Source organism: Lynx rufus, unplaced genomic scaffold (genome assembly GCF_022079265.1).
Source record: "Lynx rufus isolate CCGP_SWC_20201006 ecotype Redwood Valley unplaced genomic scaffold, mLynRuf1.p SCAF_4, whole genome shotgun sequence".
In the NCBI taxonomy this organism is placed as follows: domain Eukaryota; kingdom Metazoa; phylum Chordata; class Mammalia; order Carnivora; family Felidae; genus Lynx; species Lynx rufus.
In genome coordinates, this window is record NW_025814856.1 from 35,867,272 (window position 1) to 35,888,018 (window position 20,747).

A 20,747-nucleotide genomic window follows, 5' to 3' on the forward strand; every position below is an offset into this window, starting at 1 on the left:
ACCGACTGAGCCACCCAGGCGCCCAGATGTGTTCAATTTTGAAAGTCTGTTGAGCTGCACTTACATGCACTTTTCTGTACATATATTATACTTCTATATACAGCTGAGAAACCAACAGAACTCCTGATCTTCCCAGAAGCCTTTCTCATCTTACCTAGTGGCAGTTCCATCTTCAGTTGCTTAGATCCACGATCTCATGGCAACTTCGGGCACAGAGTTGGGCAGTGAGCACCTTGAACAACTGTATTTGGTTATCCTACTTGCACATTTCTAATGCATTACACACCTTATCTATTTTCTTGATGGTTTTTCTTCCCACCCACTATTATCCCTGCCTCATATCTTAGATCCTTAAGGGCATGGGTTTTTATCTATCTGGTCCTAGCTTTATCTCCGGGACCTAGGATACTACCTGGCACAGAACAGGTGCTCCATAATATTTGTAGAATATCAACTAAAAGAGTAGTAAAGTAAAAAGTTGATGGGAGTATCTTTACCTTTCCTTTTTTTTATACATTTAGAAAAAACTTTTTTCTTAATGTTTATTTACTTTTGAGACAGAGAGAGACAGAGCATGAACGGGGGAGGGTCAGAGAGAGAGGGAGACACAGAATCTGAAACAGGCTCCAGGCTCTGAGCTGTCAGCACAGAGCCGGATGCAGGGCTCCAACTCACGGACCGGACCGTGAGATCATGACCTGAGCTGAAGTTGGCCGCTCAACCGACTGAGCCACCCAGGCGCCCCTTTACTTTTCCTTTCTTTAAAAGGGAGGGGCGCCTGGGTGGCTCAGTCGGTTGAGCGTCCGACTTCAGCTCAGGTCATGATGTCACAGTCTGTGAGTTCGAGCCCCACGTCAGGCTCTGTGCTGACAGCTCAGAGCCTGGAGCCTGCTTCGGATTCTGTGTCCCTCCCTCTCTCTGCCCCTCCCCGGCTTGTGCTCTGTCTCTGTCTCGAAAATAAATAAAAACATTAAAAAAAAAAAAAAAAAGGGAATGCTTCAGGGCACCTGGGTGGCTCAAAGGGTTAAGGATCCAACTTTGGCTAACTAAGGTCATGATCTCACAGTTTGTGGGTTCGAGCCCCATGTCAGGCTCTGTGGTCCAGCTCAGAGCCTGGAGCCTGCTTGGGATTCCGTGTCTCTCTCTCTCTCTGCCCCTCCCCTACTCACACTCTGTCTCTGTCTCTCTCTCTCTCAAAACTAAATAAACATTAAAAAAATTTACTTTAAAGGTAAAGCTTCTTGTGTTTCTTGATCCACTATATAGTTGATTTGACTTAATTTTCAACTCAGAATGAGTTTCAGAACCATGAGAACATAGCCCAGGCTTTACCAGCTATGGGAAAGGTAAACTAAGTGCTAGGTGTCAGGGACTAGATATGCAAACTTAAAACACCAAACACACTTGGTGTTAGATGTTAAGAAGGCTTTTGCTCTTCTGGCTTCACTTTCTAGAAACGTAAAAGGAAAATAGTAATGCCTGTCTGACATGTTTCATGGAGTTAGAGGACAAAAAGAAAAACAAGATATAAAAATGCTTTGGAAGGGGGCACCTGGGTGGCTCATTTGGTTGAGCATCTGACTCTTGATTTCAGCCCAGGCCATGATCTCACAGTACATGGGTCTGAGCCCTGCATTGGGCTCCATGCTAGGGGTGTGGAGCCTGCTTGGGATTCTGTCTCCCCCTCTCTGCCCCTTCCCTGCTTATGCTCTCGCTCTCAAAATAAATAAATAAAAAAATTTTAAAATAATTTGAAAAATGTTTTGGATAAGGGAAAAAAGCATTACAAAGAAAGCAAACAAGTACAGGTGTTTTCGTGGGTGTGTGACACAGTTTCAAAGATGTAAGCATTATGATCAAAGTATCTGGGCATACCCCTTCTCAGAAACTTGATCATAATGTAGATAGGAGCAAAGAGAGAAAGTTTTGCAGCATGTGAATTAGTGTTCATTTGCGGAAGGATAATCAAAGGAATATACAGATACGGAAATGAGAAAGAAGGGAAACTAGGCAGACCACACTTTCTCAAGGATCAACCCAGGTATGGTTCATACAATACATTTTGTTTTTAGGTATACAGGTAGCACATTTTTTTTCCTTGGGGTGAAGTTCCAACGAGTTTAAATAGAAACCAGGCCTTGATTTCTTTTTTTTTTTTTTTAAGTTTATTTATTTTTGAGAGAGAGAACACATGCAAGCAGGGGAGGAGCAGAGAGACGGGGGACAGAGGATCTGAAGCAGGCTCTGAGATGACAGCAGAGAGTCCCAGGTGGGGCTTGAACTCACGAACCATGAGGTCATGACCTGAGCTGAAGTCAGATGCTTAACCAACTGAGCCATCCAGGTGCCCCGCCCAGATCTTGATTTCTAAATACCATTTCTCCACAGAAAGGAAAAATGGCTAACGCCAAGGTTATAGCAATAGGAACATTCTGATCATCAAAATGAATGGCTGAATAGATAATACATTGAATAAAAAAGGAACCCATAATAGTATTATTAACAGCTGGAGACAGAGGAGAAGAAAAATTATTCTTTGCAAACGAATTGAAAGAATTGGAGAATCACCATTTACAATCACCACAGCATGAACTGACTTAGGCAAGACCACCACTGGAGGCCAAGTCCATTGGTTCAAATACTATTGGGAAATAGGATGCTTAAACAGCGGTCAAGTGTCAACTCCAGACAAATCACAAAGGGGAAGAGAAAACTGGCATATACTACCTTACTCAAATACAAAGTATACTGGGGGTGCCTGGGTGGCTCAGTCGGTTAAGCGGCCGACTTCGGCCCAGGTCATGATCTCGCGGTCTGTGAGTTCGAGCCCCGTGTCAGGCTCTGTGCTGACAGCTCAGAGCCTGGAGCCTGTTTCAGATTCTGTGTCTCTCTCTCTCTGACCCTTCCCCATTCATGCTCTGTCACTCTCTGTCTCAAAAATAAATAAACGTTAAAAAAAAAAATTAAAAAAAAAAACAAAAACAAAAAACAAAGTATACTGACATTGCGAGCCTCCTAGTGAGATACACTGAGAACACATGTCATCTACTTGGTATTCCTGCCACAGGGAAATTATGTTACAGTAGTGGCTCTCAACTTTTGGTGGGTAGCAGAATTGCCTGGAGAGCTAACAAAGAATAAAGAGGCTCAGGCTCACTGAAGTGAGATAGGATGAAATAGGACAGGGTGTGGGTCTCTGTATTTTCACCATGTTCCTAGATGGCTGTGAGACCCGTCCAACATGATACAGGTTTACAACCAGCAAATTAGAAGAATCCATATATCACAAATGGAGAGACATTCTACCAGGCAACTGGACTATACCCTTCGAAAGTACTGGTTTGAGAAAAGCCAGAGAAAGACTGGCCATATGTTCCCAATTACAGAGACTACAGACTCATGATCACTAAATGCAATGTGTGATCCTGGATCAGAATGGGAAAAAAACCCAAAAGATGTAAAGAACATTACCGAGACAATGAGAGAAAATTGAATGGGAACTGGATATTAGATACACACAATTTGTGAAATATGGCTATTAATCATACAAAACCGCACACTCTCCAGAGGCAGAGATCTGTTTGCTTAGTTGTACACCCAGCACCTGTACAGTGCCTACCACAGTGGGCATTCAAAAATATTTTAAATGAATTAATCTATACTCAAAAAAAAAAAAAAAAGCCCTACACCTTTCAATGACAGTGCTCTACCAGTTAATGCTGCAAAAAATATCATCAGAGGTATGATTCTTCGTCCTCTCAATTCTCATTTTTATTCCCCTCGCCTCCCCCCACCATTCTGAGATCCTGAAACTCACTTTCTTTATTCTTTTTAAGCCCAGGCAGAACGAGTCAGTCACATCTTAAGTATGACAGACTGGCTCCACCATTCTGCAGTACCTGATCCCTTTGTATAAACACTTACACCAACACAGTCTCAAAGCAAGGGAGTGAATGTTTATGAGACTGCCCTGAAAATTAGGTGTGGTGATCTACCATCAAATTGTTACGCGATGCAAGAAAGGCAGGGAGCCTAAATAGGTCAGGCTCTGCTAATGAGTATGGAGGTTCTGAGGCACCCACATCTGATAAATATGAGGAGAGACAATTGGAGAACAGATGAATAACTGTCATTAAGTAAACCCTCAGAACCAAGCTCTCTACTTCTGTACTTACTCTTGTGCATTGTAAGATTACATACACAGCAGACTTTAATTACAGCATTCTAATTGCTTAAATGCACCCTGGCACCAATTTTTGATTACAGTTTGAATTTGTAGCAGTAGGGTATTCAGATGAAAAACTAGTCATATTGAGAAAAAAAAAGTGCAAGGTGCTTACAAGGTAATGAAGGATGATAGAGAAGGAAGGACGAATCAGGAGAAAGTTGTGGTCGTGATGTTAAAATTAAGCCTTTTAATAAAGAAGCCTGTTAGTAAAATAAATAACTTTATGCTGAAGTTAGTACCCTATCTAGATTTTTTTTTTTTTTGGCATGAGTAAATGTACAATGATACTTTTATTTTCAGGACTATTGTACATCTATCCGATTAGGTTAGTTATTATTTATTATTTTTTCCCAACAGATCATGCCACATTTAAAATATTTTCACCAGCGTTCTCCTTCTATGCCATAATTGTGAGTTTTTTTATGCTCAACCACTTCTTATAAATGAGAACATCTTGTAACAGAATTTTGGAATAATACTATCAAACACAACAACAAAAACAAGAAACAGTGAAGTCCTAATTATCTGTTCCCAGAGGCTGACAAGTATTAATTCACTGGATCGTCATGACAACCCTATGAGGAGGTAATGTGGGGAGACTGAAGCTGAGGAAGAGAGCAGAGACTGTTGCTCAAGGCCACCCAACCTGTGAATGGAGGAGCCAGGACTCAAAGCCAGCCAGTTGGGACCCTCTCTTCTCATTCTCCCCACTTCCCCATGTCGTGCATTGGGCCAAACTTCAGGCAGTCTCTCTAAGGAGCGAACCATCTTGGTTGGTGTCTAACACCCGTGAAATACTGACTTTAGCTGAGAAGTAAATGGCACTCTTACAGTACATATTACACGTGTAACTGTTTGTGGCCAGTTCAAGAGGTTTACCTGAAATGGATATCTTAGTCTATTTCCTAATGAATCCATATTGTAACACATCAGTATTAGGCCTACTTAATTATGAAATGGGAGTCTTCTGTTCAATTTCTTTTATCTGAAAAATATAAAGATAGCCCTTCAAACCTCCTCCTAAAGCCTCCTAAGCATGTGTAACACTTCAAGGGGGCAAAATACATCTGGCTCTAGTATGGGTTAAAAAAAGAGGACAGAGAGGTAAACAGATGGACAGAGAGAGAGAGAGAGAGAGAGATCTGGTGTGGATACATTTGTTTTGAGAAGTTTCTTTGCCATATTCCTTTTGAAATCCAAGATGTGTGCCTTCAAGAATGTCAGCCTAAGCATTTTCAAAAGCAGGAAACATGAAGAAATTTGATTTCTAGAATAAATCGAGAAAACTTCTTACAGAGTCTTTTCATTCATTCCTACATTTTAACACATTGCATTTTCAGCCGAACGGACCATCTATCACCTCTTTGCCCTGTCCAAACATTTCTCATACTATTTTTGTGATTTTTGAGTCAAATTTAGCTGTAATGGTCTTCTTATATCTGATTTCTGAGATAACGTTTTACCAAAAGTCTGAATACTGAGTTTAAATGTTTTAAGATAATTCATGCTAAATGGCACCGCTATGAAATACAGGCCTTTCAATTGCATTTTTAGTAGCTCTTCTCAATGTATTCAACAAATATTTGAGTGCCTACTTGTGCTGGTGATATATCCTATCTGTGAACAAAGAATTCACTTTGTAAATTTACTCTGGCTAGTGCTACCTGGAGGGCATTTTCCTTGTTATTTACTCTGTGACGAGGTTCTTTTACCTCTGTGGGCCTCAGTTTTTTCATCTGAGGACCAAATACCTTCCCCTCTACCATCTCAGGAAGGTGATAAAGGCAAATGATAGAGCACATATGGAAAGTCCCTGAGGATTAAACTTGCCATGCGTTATAAGCTATTATTATGAAAACTTTGATTCTCACCAATGCACAAGGTAGCATATATCCAAATGCTCATGGTTTAAGATGCACATAATTTCAATGTTAGGAAAACAGAGGGAAAAACCACATGAAACAGACAAAGGTGATATATTTATCATAAAACTCACAATAGCCCTTTAAAATAGGATATTAGATTTCTTTGTTCCTCATAGACTGGCTAGTCTTCAAACCAACTCTGATGTTTAGTGACTTCACTTGGTAAATACTGATGGCTGGTTATTATGAGAAGGCACGCTCCCTATGTGTAGACAGATCTTAAAGCCTGCAAAATTCAATTTCTGTTACTGATCCTTTAAATTATTTCAGCATCTTGAAAAGAGCTTGAGGATTAAAACACATGTGCGTGCATGGGCGCGCACATACACACACACACACACACACACACACACACACACACACACACCTTCACTCAAATCCCAAATGCTAAAGCCGCCAGGTTAGCAGATATACTGAATATGTTTTAGTTGTTGGTGACTACTCAAATTGTTGTTTGTTGAACTACACGCAATAATTCTGGGACAAGAACCATGAATGGGGTGCTGAAGTAATGGATTGGTTACAGAGGAATATGCTTCATGTTCTGTTAGGTTAAATGGAACTAAGACAATTCCTCTCTGTTATAAATAGGGATAGTAACTGGCTTTTCACGAATGTGTACTTAAAAAAAGTCTCTTTGCCATGAACAGGCAGCTGGAACAGTACTGAATTATCAAAGTGCCTTTCTAGGTTGTAGGAGAATGTTTCTCAAAAAACAGTCACGTTTTCATTATTCAGAAGATCATTTATTAACTTTGGGGAAGATTCATTTCTCCATGTTTCTTCCATCCCTGCTTTTTTTGTTGCCTCTATGGTAATGGTGGCTCCAGTAAGAAGGAAAAAGAAAAGTCAGTGATATCCAAGGTAGTATTGCTGAATGGGTAGGTGGGAGAAAATGCTAGAAGACTCGGATAATGTGAAGTTTTAGGATTAAGTGGATTCCCTCTGCCTATATTCTCAAAGATTCCCAGAGGCCATCAAAAGTTGGTGACTTATTTCTTTGGAATTGCAAGAGAAGATGTTTGAATAGAAGAGCAGAGCAGTGCGTTCACCTATCCTTGTAGCTGATTTTACAGTGATTCTGCTAAATGTTTCCAAAAGATATTTATAGTGAATAGAGCAACAAAAGTTACAGTGCATATGCGGAGACCGCTGTGCTTTAAAAATCTGATCACATTATGCCCAAATTGTATTCCAATAAGTCCAGTATATTAAATTTCAAGGTTACAAGTACAATATCAACTCTGGAAAATTGAATTAGGGAGCTGCGACATCTTAAGTAGTGAAAACAAAGTAAGATTGAAAGCTGAAAAAGTCTAATTTTATGGGTGTTACTCAGAACTGATTTTCAATTTAACTGGATCTTTTCACAAGCCCACTTTGAAAAACTGACCCATTGAGTTGCTAGTGTAAACTCCATTTACACACTTCGCCAGTATTCTCTGGGGGGGGGGCCCTCTGGTACAGGCCGGGCTCTGTGCCAATGGGTGGGCCATAAACATGAGTAAGAGCTGCCCCGGTCCCGAGAACGTAGTCTGGTTGTTGGTGGCAGACACAGGGACAAACAATTCAACACAATGGAAGGAGAGTTAGGAGAAGTCTTTCAAGGATATTTTGGAGGCTGGAAGAACTGGCCGCTGTAGGACACGCTGGTGGAGGGCCACAAGGGGAGGAAAGACTTGCTTAAGGGGCAGGGACTGGAGCTGATTTCTGAAGGATGAGTGGGAATTAGCCAGCGGGAAATGAAGGGAGGAGAAAGGCAGTCAGCAGGAGAAGTCTATAAAAAAAGGCACAGAAGTTTGAGAAAGGCTGGGAGAGTCAGGGAATGAGGTGTTCTTACAGTTTGACCACAGGGTGAGTGAGGCTCCAGTAATAAGCCAGGCTTTGCGCGTCCTCACGTAAGGCGCTGATAGTAGTAATAATAATAGATTATTAATAATAGCAAAAATATTAATCGTAACACACTGTGCCAGACACTGTTCGATACATTTTGCACATATTAACTCATGCATTGAGGCAGGAACGATTACTGCTCTCACTTTACCAGTTGATAAAACAGAGGCTTAAAAGTGGAGGCGCCATGCCCAGGTAAGAGCCAAGGCTATGTTGTTGAGCCGAGGCTGCTGTTGAGACGAAACTCTGCCCGGTTGCAGAGTCATTGCGCCACACAGCCTCTGTAGGCAGCAGGGACCAGCTAAGACTCGGGAAGCACTCAGTCTTGTTGATTTTACTTTCTAAAATGCCTCAACCCTGCTACCCCTTTGTCCATTCTTTAATCATTCACTCATTCACTTTTTCAGCCGTTTAACAAACTTTTACCCACGATGTACGTCCTAGGGATTCCGACATAAAGAAAACTTGGTCCCATCCTCACTGTATGAATTTATATTTAATGAAATAGAACTCTGTCACTGCCAAGCATCTCTGCACTCCTTCCCCATACTGCACAGAGTCCCCAAACATAAGAACCTACAGAATAGAGGAAGAAAAGTGGACCAGGTACAGCTAAAGCCTAAACATACATAAAAAGTTTAAAGTCGAACAAAACGTAAAATGTAGTCAGCAACTGATCTCAACCAAGAAAAAGACATGCTCAAAAGAAAGAAAGATGTCAAAATAATACAATTAATGCCCTAGTCTTTGGATTATGAATCAACACCTTTTTTTTTTGCATTTTTCTTCATTTTCTAAATTTTCTACAATTGACAAGTGTGATTTTTACAAGTGGAAAAAAAAAAAAAAAAACAACAAACAAACCCATTCTGCCAGTTGTCTTTAAGAGAAGACCTTTTGCTTTTCCAGATAAAGCAATTAGGAATTTTCGACTTCCATTAGCTTTGCCCGGCGAGAAAGGTGATGGAGCGTTTTTCTAACAGAAGGAAAGTGATGAGAAAAAATCTTTATTCTCTTCACACAGCTTTAAAGAGGTAAAGTTCAGCGAACACACTGATTGGTTTTGTCTTTATTTTTTATGATTTAAACTCATTCAAGCTTCTTCGTTTTTTTTTTTTTTTTTTTTTTTTGGTAATGTTTACTTATTTTTGAGAGCGCAAGTGGGAGAGGGGCAGAGAGAGTGGGACAGAGGATCCCAAGTGGGCTCTGTGCTGACAGCAGCAAGCCTAACATGGGGCTCGAACTCATAAACTGTGAGATCATGACCTGAGCCGAAGTCGGATGCTCAAGTGACTGAGCCACCCAGGTGCCCCCAACCTTCTTGTTAAAGAAAATTATAAAAGCATTGCTTAGGAGGCAAAAGTTCCATAATCTCTCTCTCAGAGATAATAGAAATTTAGGCTATGCCATACTTTTTTCTATTTTTTCTTATCGGTACATTTAATATACATAAAAGTAAATAATAAAGTTAACTACAATCACACTATATTTATAGTTCTGTAACTTCTTTAAAAAAATTTTAACGTTTTATTTATTTTTGAGAGAGACAGACAGACAGAGTGTGAGCAGGGGAGAGACAGAGAGAGGGAGTCACAGAATCTGAAGCAGGCTCCAGCCTCTGAGCTGTCAGCACTGAGCCCAACACGGGGCTTGAACTCACGAACCGTGAGATCATGACCTGAGCCGAAGTCAGATACTTAACTGATTGAGCCACCCAGGCACCCCAATAACTTGACTCTTTTTAAATGTGACAGTGTAGTTTCGACACATTTCCATATCAATAGAGCAGGACTAATCTACTCTTAGATGACTACACAATACCCAATCACATGAATGATTTGGCCTTTACTTAATTAATCCCCCGTTAAAGTGTATTTAGGCAGTTTCCAGTTTCCTACTATTAGAAACAATTATCTAAGATCTTTTTATATTTATCTTTTCATATTTTAATAATTCCTAAAGTTGATGGACAGCTGGGTAAAAAGATATGTTCTTATGTTTTGAAAATTTTTTTATGTTTATTTTTTTTGAGAGAGACAGAGAGACACAGCATGAGTGGGGGAGGGGAAGAGAGAGAGGAGAGAATCTCAGGCAGGCTCCACACTGTCAGCACAGAGACCAGTGTGGGGCTTGAACTCACGAAACAGTGAGATCATGACCTGAGTCGAGATCAAGAGTCAGGATGCTTAACCTACTGAGCTCCCAGGCTCCCCGATATATTCTTACTTTTTATGGACGTGGCCCGACTGCCCTCGAAAGCCACATAGACTTTTAAGAGAGCTTTGGCGCCTCTGGGTTCACACACTTAAGTGCAAATGGCATTAAGATTCTGAGGCAATTATGCAATATGTTGTATCACTCTAAGTGTGGTAAGAGTGTGTATCAGGGGTGTTAGGCTGAGACTCTCACTAAGTCTACTAATGAAAGGGCACATCTAAAAAGATCTCAGTCAAGAAATGGGGTAAGAAGGAGGATAAGAATATATGTGATTGGATAGGCTTACAATACCTCTAATTTTTAATAGGATTACTAATGCTTGGCTCATTTGTATTTCTACATTTATTTGAGGTACAAAGAGATGGGAACTTATTAGCAAAGAAAAGAGAGCATAGTGAAATCTATTAAGGCATTAATGACCCAAGTTCTCCTCCTTTTTGGTTTGGTATCTACTCCTGCTCAGTCTGAAGCAGAGGAAGTCCGTAATTACTGGCTTAGTACCCAGGTCAACATCTCTTTACTGACTCCGAAGATGTTTCATTTAAAGAATCAGAATAGACCAGGTTTTTATCTATGTCAGATCTAACATAGACTAATACCCAGGAGGTTTACAGTTGTCACTTTTTGCTTTATTATTTAATGGTATAGCATATATTCACAGCGGCATTTTCACAAGTATAGTTTGAGGTCAGTTAATAAGTATAGCTTGAAAGAAAAATTTCATATGCAAGTAAGTCTGGACAATATCGGGTTAAACAAAATCACACGTTTGCTTATTGAAGAACTTCCTGAAGTCTTGAACATGTTCAAGGCATGTGGTGAATTTCCAAGAAAGTGGTCTAATACTCAGTTTCTTAAAATCCTTTTGGCAAGAAAGTAGCTTATATTCACGAGAGAGATTCTTCAGCTGTAGATTTAAACTATAGTATTCATCTGTGTGTGTGTGATTACAAAAGCCTAATTCTGGGGGTGCCTGGGTGGCTCAGTCGGTTTAGTGTCCAACTTCAGCTCAGGTCATGATCTTGTGGTTGGTGAGTTCCAACCCTGCATCGGGCTCTGTGCGGACAGCTCAGAGCCTGGAGCCTGCTTCAGATTCTATGTCTCCCTCTCTTTCTGCCCCTCCCCCGCTTGCACTCTGTCTCTCTCTTTCTCTAAAAATAAATAAAACATTAAAAAAAAAATAAAAAAAATACCTTTCAAAACCAAAAACTTCTCAATACAGAAAAAGCCTAAGAGAAAGATAAATCGTATATCTAAAATTCGCGCAACAAAATTTGTTTCATCAGCCTCCAAATAAATCTTAAAAAAAAAAAATCTCAATTCTGTTTGTGAGATTCCTTGCATTGCAGCATTGCGGAGCTAGGAAAATGTCTGACACTGCTTTTTAGATTATTTGAAGGAGTAACAAGAAGCATCAGTGGATGCTGGGTGTGCTCAGTCTTTCCAAGGTCCCTGGCATCTTTCAGAAATATTATGTCCTTGAAAGTATCATCATAGTATTTTGCCCTTAAAATAAACACAATACACATCGACACACAAACATACAAAGGCAAGAATCCTTACGATTTAGGACAGGCCATGGGAAGGTACTGGTGCTATAATAATGCAGCACTCATCACAAATAATGGCCCTTAACAAGAATGCAATAAATTTTTACTGACTGACTGAATGAATGAATGATAAGTACTATGGTTTCTGGAGCTAGGCTGCCTAGTAATTACTCCACTACTAACGACCTATTTAACCATGGCCAAATTACTTAATTTATTTATGTTTCCATTTTCCTCATTTGTTAAAGCAATAATAAATAATAATCCTGGCTGTTGCCAGGATTAAATGAGCTAATGAATGAAAAAAAATCAATGCCTGCTGCTTGGGGAGCTCTCTGTGAGGTCAACTGCCATCCTTCTCCTCCTCTTCACCCCAGGGCATGATCTCGACCCCAGGGCACCTCCTGAACCCCAGTTGCTTTGCCTTCTCCTGCCTTTTCTTTAACATATACATTTTAAACACAGCAAAAGGGACAAGGCGGCCAATACTATTTGAATTTTCCAAGCGTGTCTTCAAATCACTGACTTGAAAAAAGGGTGGTGGTGACACACATTGATTGAGTACTAAAGTCAGATGTGGTCAAGGGGGCCTCCGCAAATGACAACCGGGGCTAAACCTCCGGTCCTGTATCGTGCATCGAGGCTTTTCCAGCGGGCAACAGATCGTCCAAGGTGGACCACTGCCCACACGCCGAGTGCTTCCAGGCTTCCCCGGTATCAGTTTCGGCGTTTCCACATCATCACCACCTGGCACAGGTGGTTGTTTTGCAAAGGGAAGGTGTGCCCCTCTCCATTCTCACTGAGGAAGCCAAACAGGTTCAAGAGCCCTCACCTGATGGACGACTCAGACAACAGCTCTCTCCTGGGGAACACTTGACCCACACGGCCGTTTGTAACTTTCTGACGGGCTCTGTTCCTCCGTGAGTGCTTGTGCAGTTCGGAAAGGATCTGAGTGCTTTGTCCCCCAGGCCAACCTGTGGAGCCAGTGGTTCCTAGCGTCCAGAGGCACCTGTTAACCACCCTGGGCTAAGAGCATGAGCATGTACAACACAGTTCGGAATAAGGGAAAGAGGGAGCCTAGGCTCCAGATGACCCGGATACACCACCTCCATGGGGAGCGGACAGACGACCCCCAGCCATCTGGAAGCAGCATGTGTGGTGGTGAAAGTCAGATTCTGGCATTATACTGCCTGTGATGAATCCTGGCTCCTCCACTAATTCAGCTATGTGACCTTGTGTACATTACTCAACCTCTCTACCTCAGCATTCCCGTTTGTAAAATGGGAGACAACAGCAGAACGCAGGTATGGTTTGGAGTGGGAAGTAAAGGAATAAGCACGTATGTATTCAGTACTCGTTAGTGGCTATGACCTGCCGGCTCTTTAACAACAGCCCCTGAGTTCTGACTCACCGAGGACACTTTTATTTTCCTGGAGCGATGACCAAAGAAAAGTCCAGACAAATGAGAGGTGCTTTTATAGGCCGGGGTCTCTTGCTGTTGTAATTTTCCAAGGACACTCTGCCCACCTACTAGCTCTGTGACATTAAGCAAATCACTTAACCTGTCTGTACTGCTGTTCTTTTATGTCTAAAAGAGGATCACAGGTTTTCTTCTTTATGGGCTACAGTGAGAATCAAATGCAGTGAAATGTGTACCATTTAGCACAGTACTGGCACACAAAAAATGTACAGAAAGGGCTCTGAAGACATTTCTTTCCTTCCAAGTAGTCTCAGAGCTGGAAAGCAATTTCATACCTTCCTCTGCTCTGCTGTTCTTAAGGCAAAATGCCCTTTTCTGTTTTAACTGCCAGGAAACAAGAGGAAAAATGAAAAGGCATTTTCTAGAGTTCTCTGTGGACCTTGATTCATATTTCTCAAGGCCAGTTTCAACCCATATTTAACCATTCTGCATGTTTAACACACAGAAAATCCAGGGGTTCTTCAGCTAAAGTGCTCAGGAGAATCACCAGAGAACCTTGTTGAAAAGGCTGATTTCCAGCTCCCTCCTCAATTCTGATTCTGTGGTTGGGAGAGGGGCAAGAAGGCAGGAGTTTGCTTATTCAAAATGAGCATTTGTTGTATATCTGATAAAAGTAGTCAAAGGTCACACAGCGAGAAATGCTGCCCCAATCTCACCAGATCATTGTGAAACGGGAAAAAAATGGCTCAGCAACGCAAAGATCATACAGCTGGTATGTTTCAGAGGTAGCCCTAGCCCTGAGCTTTTCCTTAGAATTACATTTCATTGACAAGAGCAAACACAACAGCATGATTTTTAACATATTTTCTCATGTTGCAAATTACAGCAGAACAGAAATACCGAATCAAGTGAATGGCTCCAAAAGGACGAGGAAACATGAAGCTAAGTTATTGTCATAACTAAGCTAACGTAGACTCTTTTTCAGACAACAAATTTCATTTTCACTGATGTTTAAATTGGGATTTAAAAAACCGGGAGAAAAAACAAGACATCCTCAGAGCATTTCCAGTTATAAGCAGTCTCAAACAGTGCTGGCAGGTAGCAGGCATCCAATAAATAACTGCTAAATAAATACTCTCTTATGTACTCAGTTCTAGCCATCATTGACTTTGGCCTATATGCCGATGGCTTGATAACTGAAGTTGACCAGAACTGGTTTTCTGTAAGACTGTTACTGACATTTAATTGATATCTACAATGACTAGAGAAAAATCCAAAAGGCTTTTGACTTTTTAAAATAAAATATCAGACGATACATTAAATTTTCTCCCTTTAGAATCATTCTTACTCATTCTTTGCTGAAAATTGTATTTAGAGTCATCAGAGCTTTGCTAAGTATTATTCAGTAATAACTTGAAAGTGAATTTTTTAGGATTTTAGGCGTTTAATTTCGCAGTAAATTTATATACATTCATAGTTAATACTAGTCAAATTATACAACAGACCAGTGGTTTTGTTTATCGCTTGACTTCTTGGGAAACAAGCATTCATCATCAACAACATTCATTCATTTAATGAGTTGGTCAACAACAATACATTGAATGCCCAATTTGTACCACACTGTGTACATGGGGATTTGCTTTGGAGTGAGCGAAAGTGAAAAATATCTATCCCTTTTTTCAGACTCTTCTGGAATACCCAAACTCAAAAATGAAGCCCAATATTTCTTTCAACACAAAGTTAACAATGGCTTCTTCACTATGCAGTATGGGCAATAACATATACAAAACCATTGGGAACCACACAGTGTTTCAAACGACATACTCACAGGGGTCAATTTTTTAAAGACAGAATCCATATTTACATAGCTATGCAGAGCTTCAGCAACTGTATGAAACTTCATCACAAGTCATATTTCTTGTTCACCAAGCATGCAAAGAGATACTGTGGCTTTGTCAATATTTGCAAAAAGAGCTCTCTTTTCCCACCTATATGTTTCTGTCCTCATTGGAAGGAAGGAACTGACAGAAGGGGACAGCTATCTGTCAGGGAGGAAGAAGTGTGTATAGGGGTGATCAGAGGTGCTGAACACATCAGCACAGTGTGGAAGGAAGCCCCATTCACTGTCTTATCCAGCAATGAGTCCCGAATTAACCATGTCAGTGACTGACTTTCACCCATCGGGAATCCACCTACATGTGTTCTATAGCTGAGACTGTGTTCTCAAAAAACTTATTTACTCCTGTGTCCATGATTCAGCTGATAGTCCTCATGGGCAATATTCTTAAATTATCATGTCTTAAGAAATTACTTAAAAGCTGCTTTACCACATAGCTACCTGATCCTGTTATCATTTACTGGATTCTATAACATCTCCTGGGATTGTTTCTTAGTAGTCATCTGTGTATTACTTAGAAAATGTTCAACTCTAAATTCTTACAACTCACGTTAAAAAAATTATTGCAATAACATTCATAGGTTACAGTGCCTTTCAATATTATATTTTGTAAAAGTTCTAAATTCTTTGACAAGTGACCAAACACTCCCATTTAGAAAGGAAATCCCAGGAACGGACATTCATAAGATGGAGAAGAATTTAAAAGAAATCTACTTTTCAGTACTTTCTGAAGACAAAGGGAATTTAGCATACAAAGCTACAAGAGAAATATCATGAGTTAAAATTTACATCCTATCTTTCTTTACATAGCAACGCAGTGAAGAAGCAATCAAGAAGACTGTTTCACTGGACCATGGCCAGCTAGGTGGTGAAAAATATAACAAGGGGCAATTGTATTTCTCCACATAGGAGATGATGACCAACTGTGGTTTATGAAATGTTTTCTTCTGACTCAGTAAATCCTGTATTTGCTATGTAAGTATCTACTTATCAGTCAACTCTTGGAGTTCTTCAGAAAGCTCAAGTCTCGACAAAGAGAGGCTCTAATGAAGTCTTTAGTGCTGAAGACATTTTACTTTCCCCATAGAATTAGCCAAAAACTCTGATTTGAATACTTTTGCTTGTAGCCAAGAGGGATTAACAGGGACTGGATTTACCTTCTCACCACACCCCCCCCCAAAAAAAAACTACACAACTAAAAAACCAGCCAATAAATATGAAACAAAAGTTTTGAAAACACTGAATAAAAGGTGGGGCGCCTGGGTGGCTCAGTCAGTTAAGCATCCGACTTCGGCTCAGGTTATGATCTCACAGTCAGTGAGTTCAGGTCCTGCATCGGGCTCTGTGCTGACAGCTCAGAGTCTGGAGCCCGCTTCAGAGTCTGTGTCTCCCTCTCTCTCTGCTCCTCCCCCACTCACACTTTGTCTCTGTCTGTCTCTCAAAGATGAATAAATGTTAAAAAAAAATTTAAAAGAAACACTGAATAAAAGGCAACAAAGGACAGTGAACCTTGAATGAGGTGAACCCCATGACAGCACCCACTTATTGCCATGAGAATGTTTCTAGGCTGTGAAGGTGTTACACAGATGGAGCATGGTGGATTCTCTGAGTTGAGGAGACAGAGCTGAGAGACTGGGGTGGCCAAAATGGATAGAATTTGCAGGACAGAATGCCAAAAAAAGGAGAGCTGCACAGAGAGAATCCTGAAGAAATGCAAAGTACTGATCACTGCATACATGGAAGGAGACTGCCCAAGGTTGGGGAAAGAATTATCCAAGAGGATGGAAGGGAAGGGTACCTGGTTTTCTCACAAGACTGGTTCCCCATAGAAAAAACTCATAATTCATTGGACATTGAGTAGAGTACTTAGGAGGGTCTTGCCTCAGTAATGGAAAATAATTAGTTTTAGAATGAACACTGCTCTGGGCCAGTCTAACAAATAATAAAACTAAGAGTTGAAAACAACAACAACAAAAGGTCTAACTAATTACATTTTATCCCAAAACCAATGTCAAAAATATTTACAGGAATATAAAAATATGCAGCACCCAAAAAGTTAAATTAAACAATGTCCAACATCCATTCAAATATTATCAGGGATGCAAAATATGCAGGAAATAGGCAGGAAAACATGACCCATAATGAGGAGAAAATTGAATCAGTCAAAATGTACCAGAATTGACCCAGATATTAGAATAAGCACAGAAAGGCATTAAAACAATTAGTATAACTGTATCTCATATTTCAAAAAGGGGTCATATGCAAAATACAAAAAAGATCCAAGTCAAACTTCTAAAGATAAAAACTCAATATACTGAATGAAACCAATGGCAAATTAGATTTCAAAAGAAAACATATAAAATTGAAGACAGAGCAATAGAAACTAGCCAAACTAAAGCATGCACACAAAAATAACTAAATGAAAAGAGCATCACTGGATTGTGGGATAATTTCAGGTCACCCAGTATATGTGTAATTGGAATTTGCAAAGGAGGTATGGATGGATGGGAACAGAGAAAAATATTTGAAGAAAAAAATAGCTGAGATATTTCCAAAATTGATGAAAACTAAAAACACACAAATCCAAGATGCTCAATAAACATCAAAAACAAGAAACATGAAAAAAGCTATACTGTAGCACCTCGTAATCAAAAAAGCAGGGATAATAAGAAAATTTTAAGAGCAGGCAGAAGTATCAAATATTTACACAAAAAACATCATGTGCATCTATAACATATCAAAAAGTAAAATGTATTGCCCTGATAGCATAAAGGCTCATAGGGGAGAGACAGAAATATACTATTGTCAGGTTCTTGTGCTACATGTGAAATGGTACAACAGCACTTCGGAGTAGACATAATGAGTTACAGATGTATACTATAAACCCTAAAGCAACCATGGAAATAACAAAGAGTTATAGCTGATAATGCAATAAAAGAGATAAAATAGAATCATACAATACACAATAAATGCAACAGAAGGCAGAGAGAGGAAAAAAAAAATAACAGATGGGACAAACAAAAAATAAATAGGAAGATGACAGACTTAAACTTAACTATGTCAAAAATCACATTAAATGTAAACAATATATAAAACCAGTTAAAATACAGTGATTGCCAAAATGCATAAAAAAAATCAATCACAAGAAACATAAAGAAAGCTATACCAACACACCTCATAATTGAAAGCAGTGATAAAACTAATAGAACATTCCACTGAGTGACAACAGAATACATTCTTCCCAGTGTACATGGATAATTTACCAAGATGGAGCATATTCTGGGCCATAAAACAGGTCTCAATAAATGTAAAAGGATTTAATTTCCACAAAGTGTGTTCTCTGACAGTGGGATTATACTAGAAATAAATAACAGACAGATCTCTAAAAATCCCCAAATAAATATCTGGAAACCAAACTGCACTTTTCTAAATAACATGAGGCCAATGAAGATATAGGAAGGAGGAATTTGGAAATATTTTGAAACAATAAAAATGAAAACACAACATATCAGAATTTGTGGGACACTACAAAATCACTATTTAGGGGGAAATTTTTATACTAAATGCCTATATTAGAAAAGAACATCTTTAAACAGTGATCTCAGCTTCTATCTTAAGTGGCAAGAATAAGGAGAGAAAATTAAGCCCAAAGAAAGGGGAAGAAAGGAAAAATGATAAAGGTCATAGCAGAAATCGATGAAATAGAAACCAAAAATACAACAGAGAAAACCATTGAACCAAAAGCTGGTTCTTTGAAAAGCTCAATAGTGATTGACTTTTAGCCAGACTAATTAGAAAAAAAAGAGAAAGACATCAATTATTAATATCAGGATCAAAAGAGGTAACAACATTACAGACTGCACACATCAAAAGACCAATAAGGAAATATTATGTACAACTATGCCCATAAATTTGACAGCTAATAAAAAAGCATGCAGACTAGAAAGGAAGAAGTAAAACTAAGCAGATGCCATGATCATCTATAAAGAAAATTTGATGGAATCTACAAAAAGCTACCAAAAATGATAAGTGAGTTTAGAAAGGCTGTAGGATTCAAGAATAATACACAAAAACAATTGCATTTCTATAGAATTAGTAATGAACATTCAGAAACTGAGATAAAAAGATGTCACTTACGATTTTATAAAATAATATGGAAGTCTTGGGGACAAATCTGACAAAAGATCTATATGCTGAAAACTATAATCACTGCTGAGAGAAATAAAAGATGACCAAAATATATGGGGATATATACTGTGTGCCATGGGACTGATGACTCCATACTTCTAGGTTGTCAATTTTTTCTATAGTAGTCTACAGACTGAGTGCAATCCTCATGAAAATCTTATTAGGTGTTTTTCATTTTGTTTTGTTTTGTTGTTTTTAGAAATTGTCAAGCTGATTCTAAAATTCATATGGAAATGTAAAAACAGAATAAACGAGACAACTTTGAAAAAGAACCATGCTAGAGTTTGTTTTGATTTTGAGACACAATATAAAGCTATAGTCATCAACACAGTATGTCATGGGCATAAAGGTTGACAATTAACGAAACCAACTACAGAGTCCAGAAATAAACTCATGCACATGTGGACAACTGATTTTTGAAAACGACTTTGGAAAACAGAGTGGCAGTACCTTAAAAAGTTAAGCATATCTGCCATGTGATCTAGCCATTCTGCTCCCAGGTATTTGCCCAAGAAAAAAGAAAGCATGTGTATAAACAATAACTTGTACATGAATGTTCATAGCACTTTTATTTGTAATCGTCCCCAATGAATGCATCATTTCGCAGTATATAAATGTATCAAATCATCTTACTGTACTCCATAAACTTGCTGTTCTATGTCAATTATATCTCAGTAAAGCTAGGAAAAAAACGAAAAAAAAAATCACAGGGGAATGGAAAAACAATTTAAGGTACCTCTATACAGTGGAACACTTCAGCAATAAAAAGGAATGGTCTACTGACACACCCAACAACAGAGATACATCTCAAAATAATTATGCTCATTGAAAGAAGACCAGAAAGATTATCTGCCGTACGATTCCATCTATATACACTTCTAGAAAATGTAGACTACTGTGAAAAAAAAGCATATTTGTAGTTGCTGGGTCTATTCACTCTCTTGATTTTGGTGACCAGCTCATGGCTATTATATATGTTAAGACTTAACAAAACTGCACACTTTAAATATGTGCATTCAATTATTTCTGATAAATGAGTTTTAACAAAAACTCTGCCCGTACCGAGTCCTCAATCATTTAAAGCTGTATGTGTGCAGTGAGCCATACTTAACATTCTGGAGGTCCAGGGGAAGTGTACCCTAATCCGTATACAGCCTGCCCCCTTGTCTTTCTAGGCTAGGCACCATCCAGCTGTCCCTGGTCACTGCTCAGATTTAGGGTGATGTATACGGACAGAAAGGGCTCCCCCCAGCCCCGGAAGTGGGCATGGACTTCCGGAACACTGAGACTACAACCTAGAATGGAGAAGCCAGGTTCCAGATGAGCATCTCTGGGTTCCCATACCCCCTGCTCTGGCCAAGGGTGTGCTCTGAGGAGGCCAGAGTGGAGGCCTTGAAAGCAGTGATAGTCTGCAAGGTGGTAACATCTT

The 20,747-nt window shown here is 39.4% G+C and overlaps 1 protein-coding gene across 1 annotated transcript in view; it reads right to left on the bottom strand.

Moving 5' to 3' along the window:
• The window catches only part of FRMD4B (FERM domain containing 4B), a 123,934-nt gene that overhangs the window by 80,887 nt on the left and 22,300 nt on the right, over positions 1-20,747 (bottom strand). The gene's annotated exons all lie outside the window — the stretch shown is intronic.